The 9,952-nt window shown below is 35.9% G+C and overlaps 1 non-coding gene and 1 pseudogene across 1 annotated transcript; one reads left to right on the top strand and one right to left on the bottom strand.

Moving 5' to 3' along the window:
- The first annotated feature begins 3,667 nt into the window (after positions 1-3,667).
- Positions 3,668-3,740, top strand: TRNAR-ACG (transfer RNA arginine (anticodon ACG)). The gene has a single exon. It is a non-coding gene; the product is annotated as a tRNA-Arg (tRNA).
- Positions 3,741-4,047: 307 nt separating this feature from the next.
- On the bottom strand, positions 4,048-7,627 carry LOC107832288 (GDSL esterase/lipase At4g10955-like; annotated as a pseudogene).
- Positions 7,628-9,952: the final 2,325 nt, after the last annotated feature.

The following is a 9,952-nucleotide window of genomic DNA, read 5'->3' as shown; positions in this document are numbered from 1 at the left end:
TATTACTATATTTTGTTTCTTGTGTTTTGGATATCTTATTAGTCAGCTATATAACTCAGGCAGCAAAGGTTCGAGAAGGATGACGGTTAGTCTTCTTCGTCTTTTTCGGGTGGGCGGCGGGAATAGCTCTTCTAGCATCAGCATTGTTACTTTTCCTTTTTTCAAATGCTTTGAAATGCTTCTCTTATTATTTTTGTGTGGCTTCTTTACTACCGGTTTTCTTTTTCAAAACTACTTTGAAATACTTTAACTCGAAGTTCTATCATAAATAACTTCTTTACCTTCATAAGGTAGGGGTAATGTCCGTATATATTATTCTCCTAGATCAGGCTTCACTTTTAAAATTACATTAGGTATGTTGTTGTATATATAAATTTCCAGTAAAGGGTGTTAATCAACTAATTAATCATTCTTTGTCTGTCGAAGGGCATAATATTAGACATCTAGCACCATGGAAGTAATTAAGAGCTTGTTTAGCTGAGCTTCTAAGAGGGTAAAAGTACTGTTTTTGTTGTTATCAAAAAGCACTTTTTGAAAAATTTGAGGCATTTGGCCAAGATGGCATCAAAAACATTTTTTTTTGAGAAGAATATTACAAATTCTAGTTTCTTCCAAGACGCAGAAACAGATAATTAATTTATTCGAAACTAAAATAACTTTACAATAAATTTATATTTTTTAAATTATCTCTAATTAATTTAACCTTTTTCTTTTCCTTTTTCTTTTTATTTCTACCATAACTTTTTTCTTTTTTTCTTTATTTCAATTATATTTTTATTCTCTTTCTCTTATTGCTCTTTGGAATAATCTCATAAGAGTAGATTTTTAATTTATATATTGATGACGCATTTTGATATATCTAAATCATCATGTAAATAATAAGTAATAACAGATACACAATATTTTTTTGAATAACTATATTTTATATTGATTAGAATCTTTAATTTATATTTTTACTTTATGTTTTATATTTTAATTGAATTCCTTTACAATAAATATTTACATTTATTTCTCTTTTTAAGTATATTACTAATTGCAAACCGAACCTTTACTGTCCTTTTTCGGAACTTGATACTTAAAAGTAATTTTTAAAAAGATTGGCCAAACATAATGTACTAGCAAAAAGCACTACTTAAATAAATTGGTCAAATAAACTTATATTTTGCAACAAATTAAAAGCACTTTTCAAAATAAACAGTTTTTGATAACTTTACTAAACGTTCTTTAAGAGTCAATGAAGTGAGTCTACATCATGGGAATTATGATTCATGTTCTAGAGTTACCTAATATTTATAGAAGGTATAGATATCCAGTAGAACAGTCGACGTATATATAAATTGATCGCGACAATAATAAAAAGAAAAGGAGAGAATATTGGACTCCAATTTTCATACCTTAGTGTAGAATTAATAAACATATCATTTCAGCATGTTGTAAAATCTTCCGAATGTCTTGTGTAAATACCCATAATTTTCTCTCCCAAATCTCCACTAAAACCACTTCAACACCATCCAATAATCCTTCTCATATTAATATATCCATCCATCTAGCTCTAAGGGATATCCCATCGATCGTTAAGAGCAAAGAGAGAAAGCAAGAAAAGCTTCGGTGAATTCTAAGACTTTTCCTAGTTCTCTAAGCAAGAAAATATGGGGAAGAAAGTCACAGCTGGTGGTCAAGCTTCAAAATCACATAAGATCATCTCCAAGAATAATAACCATATTCATGACAACAAGAAACAACGTCTCAACAACTTGATCAAATTCTTGAAACCCAAAGTTTATATCACAAACTCTTCAAACTTCAAGAATCTTGTCCAACAACTCACTGGCAATGGATCATCAAGTCCTATGATCTCATCCCCACCTCCTCCTGATCATCATCACGATCACGATCCACGGTTGCAATTCATTAATGATCACCAATATCAAGAATATAGCCAGGAATTATCCATAGATTCATCAAAAGGAAGTATTCCATCATCCTTTAATACATTTGACCAAGAACCATCTTTCAGTTTGTTGGATAGTAATAATTATTCCAATATGGGAAGCCAAGATCAAGTGGATTTTTCTGAAGAATATAGAAATATAGAGATATGGCTATTGGAGATGGATTCATATACTAGCTATCATCATCAGTATGAAGGACACTTTCCGTTTATTCAAGAACAGGTTTCTGTTGATGATTATTCCAGTCTTTTGTGAGACTTAATTAGCTAATAAGTATCGTGTGTGCATGATTATCTAGACTACTTACGTACTGTTCATATCTAGCTATGTATATGAAATTACTGTAAATGGTTGTATATATATGTTGTTTTCATATCAATTTCTTCTTCTTTTCTAGATCTCGATGTGGAGAGATATATAGGTTACGTTGTTAATTTAATAATTAGTGAGTGTGGAGTGATCAGTATCAGTTGACTGAATATTGTAGTATGTGCATAGGTCTTGTTCATATATATGAATTATGTCTATATATATAGTTTCAGCAGCAAATTCTTAATTAGAAATGTCTAAATTTTGATACATTTCAAACTTTGTATGGTAGTTTTATGCCGCTGGACAAGTTATATTCTAGTGTTTCAGGTTGGATCTCTTTTATGTGTAATCCAAGTTTTATAGATAGTTCTTCTTATTCCTTGTCATGAATTTAAGTTATATACATCATCAATCATGTATCAACCTTTTTTCTCCTCCTTCCTCTTCTTCTTGGATCCTCTTTCTCCTTTAGGATGTAATGGAGTGTGTGGTCTAATGGAGGTTTTAATTAACTTTAATAGCTTAGTAAACTTTAATCAATTTCTGAAAAGTATGGGATTCTTGCTCGACGATGTTCATTTTTATATGAATATATATCATATATATCACAAGATTTGCAATAAGAGAGAGCCGTTTATACGCTCGTATGAAACAACGTAAATAGTGTTGCATGAGACGTTGCTCTTTCTTGATGCCATATATATCAAAGCAACTAGCAATCTTAAGTTTTCTTTTCCATGGAATTATATATGCAGTTTTCTCCAATCATCTTGCCCAAATATGATATTTATGTCGAATACGATACCTTCTTCATTTTTGTTTGAGTAAATTGTAATTACCCATTTTAACCTTTTAAAGTTAGAAATTAAAGTATTACCATTCATCTATTGATTATGAGATGGAGTCTTTTCTTTATAAAATTAAAAATCAATATGAGAATTTTGATAGTGAAGAAAGTAGCATATATCTTAATTGGCTGAAAACTTATCATGTACTACAGATTAGGTGTTTGGCGAAAAATAACTCAAATTAAGAACACAATAAAGTTTATTCCCTCTCTACCATTATAATAGTTCAACTTTTATTTGTCACAATTTTTTCTAAAAAAAGTTTGAAGCGTGAGTATTCATTAGAGGAACATGTGGAGTAATATGTTGAGTTTTGTGTTCTAGAATATTACTAACTAGCTAGAGAGAATTTAGTGCTAGCCTGCTAGGAAGAGTAAAAAGAAAGGCCTACATAACTTTTTATGATATGGTGTGTATTAAAGTTACTTTGGAAGATGGAACGAACTCAAAAAGAAAGTACAACTATCTCAAACCGACGGGAGGTTCTTAATTATTTAATCATAAAATAAACTAATTGAAAACTTATAGATATGTTTCTCAGCTACTAAACAACAAGACTCTGTGGCCCAATGGATAAGGCGCTGGTCTACGGAACCAGAGATTCTGGGTTCGATCCCCAGCAGAGTCGATGTACCTTTTTTTAAAATTTTTTTTAAAAAAATTTCTTTACGGTAGACGGCTATTTGTGTTAATTCTTCATTTTCTTCTTTCCTTTTCCCTTAATATTCACCCCTCTTTCTGACAAGTGGTCATGGCAAGATCCCTATTGTTATGTCTGGGCTGTATTTGGGTTAATGTTTTGGTAAACCAACACAATTATTCGAAAAAAAACCAACCCTTCTTTCTGATAAGTGAATCAATGCATGATCGACATCGTTATGTTTGGACTGTATCTTGGGTTAAATGTTTGGTGAACCATACGACTATACGAATAAGAAAATATGGGTTCCACATTTGAGATTATTTGGCTCCACCTTCAGAGCATTTTCGAAGCTATATATTGTTCGATACAAGAGGGGAAAGAGAATCACAAGAACACTTCTTCTTTTTCAAAAAAAATAAAAAAAAAATAAATTGTGAGAACAATTGAAATGAATACCAACATGATGACATAGGAACAACTATTGGCGTTGAAAATGAGTTATTTAGCAAAGGGAGCGAAGCCACTTTCATCTGTCATCACTTGCCTGGCGTTAGTTGAGAAGCTGGCAAAGTGTACAAGGATTTCAGCTGCTGGCTAATGAGCTTGCTGTTACTAATAGCCATTTGCAATTCCAAGTTATCAGACCACCATTGTTCCAATCCATGCGCCTCAAGAAACTTCTGCTTTCCTTTCGATGACAAGAAAAGTTTTGCTGCAGCTTGGCCATTTATTGGTTTTGCATTCTCCTTGTCAGCAGCTTGGTCGTTTTGTGCTCCGTCTGGATCAGTATAAGAGCAGCATATGTAATCACTGTTGTTAATATACAAGTGTGGCACCCATTGCTTTAGGCCTACCCGAATAGATGTCGTTGCACCTTCCTCGTAGCTGATCTGAGAATCAGACTTTGATGGAAGCATTGCTTTGAGCCTTTTCCAGGCAAAGCCAGCTTTTTCTCCAATGTTTCTAAAACTCATAGCAAGTGAAACTGAAGGAGGATTGAACAAATGTGCCTCTACATATATTCCTTCTTTGGCTAATGATTTTCCCACTTGAAGAGCAAAGCCAGCTCCAAGGGAATGACCAGCAATACATACATTATTGCTTCCATACTTGTTGGCAAGTGCTTTTAACGCCTTCAGGGCTCCATTAAATCTCACGGATCCTTTCAAACTTTCCCACGCTAAGAAGCGGAGATCATCCTCGATATCCCTTCTCATTGTTGGGCTTTTCAGAAGTGTTCCCCTTAACGCCAAAACAGCTCTAGGTGCACCACTGGGTCTGATGACTATAAAATCAGCTAAAGCTGCAGATCGATCCCACTCCAATATTGCACCAAATATGGATCCATCTCTTTCGTCTTTTAGGGTCTCAACCAACTTGTACTTGAAGGGTATCCACCACTTTGGAGCAAGGTGCATTTTGTTCTGTCCTATTTTCTTGTCTGTCAAGCTCAATAAGGTAAACTGCTTGGATAAAGCAGGCCATTACTGTTCTTCTGTAGTTAGCATCCTTCCTGTCGAAGTGAATTACTGATTGGTGTCAGAGTCAAAAGTCTAGTATTTCCACGGAAAAGTGATCAGAGAAGCATTATGAGATCTAGTAACCCATCACAATTAGTTGCATATTCAGGTATAGAAGAAAGAGGACGATACAAACTTTATCATGCAGGAAGACCACTTAAAGTTCATAAAAAAGATTAGTTGCAGTTCCGAATTATTTAGACTAGATACGGATTTGGCTCCAGAGCTAGACACGTGCAATTAACATACACGTTAAATAATTGAAAGAAAGAAAAAGTCTACACTAAGATCGCACCACAAGCCTTGTAGCCATTTCCCAGAAAGTACAAATATTACTAATAAAGAAGAAAATAGTGATCATAAAAATTGCATGAAACGAGTAAAGATTTCCAAGAACCGTTAACCTTTAGGGACTCAGTAAGATAAAGCCAGTGCTTTTCATATCCAGAAATGAATTGAAGTTATGTTATCCCCAGAACCACAAGAACCTTTATTAGCAAGTGGAACATTCAATTATACAAAATAATTAGCAGGAAAAAAGAACCTTATCGAAAAACATAACTAGCAGAAAGAGAATCATATTCAAAGTCAACTTCCATTGCCTTAGGCTAAAGAGAATAGTTGGGAAAACACTTATTAATAAGAATTCAGAGAAGTCAAATCTCTTCTAGTGCCCGGTGATAGGATATTCGTAGGAAGCTTACGTGACTCTGGCCTTTATTCAGAAAAGAAGATTCTCCTTCTTTATATTAGAATGGCTATTTAAACTTTCTATTAATTATCACTTCAAATCAAATAGCAAAAGCCCTAAATATTCCCTTACCACCACCATCCAAAAAAAGGAAAAGAATTAAAAAAAAGAAGCAAAACAGAAGGACATCCAGTGGTATAAGCAAAGAGACAGGTGATTGAATTCTTCACTATTGCAATTAATTTGTCGTGTTCCTACTCACATGAAGCACTTCCCAAAACCATTCGAACACCACAGGGGATATTTTTTTTTATTTCTTTTTGAGAAAGACTTTGGCCGACCTTAGGCGGGCGCCCCTCCAAAGTGCAATGGAGGTTACCAATTTAGGCCATGGGCCTTCTTGATCGCCCAATTAATGTTTTTGAGAAAGACTTGAGCTTTCTTGAACACCAAGGGGGATATACACCCTGTCAATGTGGGATGAGCAAATGTCTAAAACTAAAATTTCGTGCTCAATGTCATGACTAAAGCCTAGGATTGAGCATTTCTATGGGAAAACTTTTCTCGGCTGGATGTTGGAGAAAACATTTTGGAAAATAAGAGGAGGAATTGTGTGAAAAGTTCTGAGCTAATTTTGAGGAACACAAAATCCAGAAAGACAGGAAGCAGCAAGGGGCGAAAATAAAGTAAAAGGACTTCCTCTGAGGAAACTTTTACCTCATTGCTTGACTCCTTTAATCCAGTTCTGATGTTTATAGGTTTGCCATTTCTATGTTTCTAACAAAAATCAGTCCCGAAATGATAAATTATTTAGAGTTAGATCCTTTAATGTCCTCAACATTTTCTTGATACACCCAAACGACATCAACAAATTCAACTTCATCACATCTTGCTCATTTTTTTATGCTTGTCTTCTCCACACATTTATTTTTATTGCAAATGCTTTCATTAATTAAGAAAAAAGGATCTAGAACCCAAGGAACTGCCACTACATTAATGGATATTGTGATAAATTTTAGTCACACCTTCTGAGAAAATTAAATTATACCATTACCAACTGATAAAGAACACATCACCAGCATAACATTTATAGTCAGATAATCAGGACCGACATATCCAACCAAAAAAAAAAAAGATGAAAAAAGAACCATAATTCAAGGCACTTAAATTAACAATCAGCTTCGTATAAACCACTAAATGAACCAAATAAAAGCTGAAAAGGTGTCCAAATTTAGAAAGAGGAAAATAAGAATAATAGGAAACTAACCAACTGGAATTAATAAGGTCTCTCCAATTAGGAGAAGAAACATTGCGAGGTCCAGATACATGGAATGCATAGGGATGAGACTCAGTGGCACTCTCCTTCACTATTTCTCCTTCAGTCCCCACCTCATTTCTCATCTCCTCTGCACTAATTTTGGCCATCTATGCAAACCCTACCTCGCTTCTCTTCTTATTCTTGTTAATCACCTGAACATGTGTGACCCCAGCACAGAAAATGGGGGATCTTCAGAGACGGAAGTGGTGTGGGCTTGCCTTTTTTGGGTGTTGTCGAGGCTTTTTCACGGTATTGGATTCGAAGGAATTAATGAGGGAATTCAAGTTGTTGGATTATAATAATCTAGGAGTAAATCGCTTATTTCGAAATGTTGGTGTCTCTAACGGTCATATTTCTTTTTTCCTACCTGGATTTGCTACCTTTCTCAACTGCCCGTCACCCCTGATGAGTAATTGGCAAGAAAGCCCTTAACTTTATCCAGGTGCACGCAACAAAACCTATCTTGTTATGGAGGTTACTTTTGGCAATACTTCTCTCATTCCTCTTTTTTTCTTTTCTTTTCTTTTTTCACATAGTCAACGGGCAGAGGAAAAAGTAATTGGGCAACTTGTTACTTATGAGATTGGAACTTGTGATACTATGAATTAGAATTCGAATTTGTGATTTCATAACTATTAGGTTGTATACCGTCGAGATCGTATGCCTTCAATCTATGGGCTCAAGAGGTCGTCTAAAGCCTGAGTTTAGGTAAGGTCGAGTTCGAGCTCGAGGGACCAGATCCAAGTTCGAAGACAGAGTGCAATGTCCGAAGATTGAAGCATGATGCATACCGAGACCGAGTATGCTCGACCCCGAAATAGTACTGTTATGGACTTGTAACAGAATGAGAAAGATTCCTGCCACGCTCCTAAGATCATGGCGCAAAATCCCGGAATAAGATTGTACTATTCCGTACTAGGCTGTTAGACAGCTGTACCAATAATATTCCTTACTGTAAATAGAAATGTACCTTATTTAGGGATCCCCTATTATATAAAGGGGACCCCAATCATTTGTAACACCATCTAATCATTGGCAAGAATATACTACCCTACGTTTCTCTCTTACTGTTCATCAGAATTGTCCTTTACATTTATTGTTCTTACTTTATTGCACTTAATTCATCTGAGGCCACCACTGCTGAGTAACATTGGTTTGATTCACTTATTTCTTTCATTTCTACTTCATATTTCTTGATTATTAATTGGTATTGAACTAAATCACGTATCTTTAAAACCACTAATCAAATTTAATGGTTACTCGTATTTTCGAGGTAAACAGTTTGGCGCCGACCGTAAAGCTAAAGATAATAGTGATTATTTCTTTACCGATTCTCATTACACACGTTGTTTTTACACTTTTTCTTGTCAAGATTTTTTGATTCTCAGGCTAAAACATGTCTAACTCACAAAATGCACATGTTCATGACAACGAAGGTCTTGGAGAAAATAGCAATGCAGGGGTCGGTGTACCACCGATAAACCTAGGGGAAGTGCCAAATATAGAATCAGTTGATGTTAGTTCACACATTGCTCTAAACGAGGATTAGGCACATACCCCGGAGGGAATGTACGTAGGGAAGCCCGTTCTGGTGTCCAAGGAACACAAGGAATGAGAGATGGAGGAATCAGCCTCCAAGTGATATTCGAGATGCTACAAGCTCAACAGATTCCCATTGCTCAACTTTAGAGTCAGAATAAAACTCCAAGTATAGTCGAACCAAGAAACACTCGACGTACTGAGCCGGTACCAGGAAGATCAAAGAGAACGGCTCGGGGACTGACCTCACCATTATGAGGATGCTCGAAGAGCTCACCAAGAGGATCAAAACTAGGGAAAAGAAGATTGAGGACAATGATAAAAAGGCGGAAATTTATAACTCCCGTGTTGACCAAATACTGGGGGCACCTCCAATTTTGAAAGGTTTAGATAGAAAAAAGTTCATACAAAAACCATTCCCTCAGAGCGCGGCTCCGATGCCCATTCCCAAAAAATTTTGCATGCCCTATATACCCAAATATAATGGGATAACCGACCCTAACGAGCATATTACTTCATATACTTGTGGGATCAAAGGAAATGACTTGAATGACGCCGAGATCGAATCAGTATTATTGAAAAAGTTTGGGGAAACATTGTCGAAAGGAGCCATGATTTGGTACCATAACTTGTCTCCTAACTCTATTGATTCGTTTGCTATGTTAGTAGACGCCTTCGTGAAAGCACACGCCATGGCCATAAAGGTGGCTAAGAAGAAATCGGACGTCTTCAATATAAAATAAAGGAACGACGAGATGTTGAGGGAGTTCGTGTCTAGGTTTTAGATGGAACGAATGGAATTACCACCGGTCTCAGATGACTGGGCAGTACAAGCTTTTCTAAAGGGCTTTAATGGAAGGAGCTCGATTGCATCTTGACAGTTAAAGTAGAATCTGATCGAGTATCCAGTTGTGACGTAGTCAGATGTGCACAATCGTTATCAATAAAAAATCAGGGTCGAGGACGACCAATTGGGAGCCCCCTCGTGTTCAGTTCATCCTAACAGATTCGTAGCCAAGGCCCCGAGGGATGCAGACAGGGAATCAAGATCGATCAAGGAAAGGTATCAACCATACGTCGATCGGAGAAACAAGGGCTCGAGCCATAACGCCCCTGGAAATGATCGGAG

The sequence above is a fragment of the Nicotiana tabacum genome, chromosome 10 (genome assembly GCF_000715075.1).
Source record: "Nicotiana tabacum cultivar K326 chromosome 10, ASM71507v2, whole genome shotgun sequence".
Lineage (NCBI taxonomy): Eukaryota > Viridiplantae > Streptophyta > Magnoliopsida > Solanales > Solanaceae > Nicotiana > Nicotiana tabacum.
Note: the sequence above shows the minus strand (reverse complement) of the source record. Positions and strands in the feature narration are given on the sequence as shown.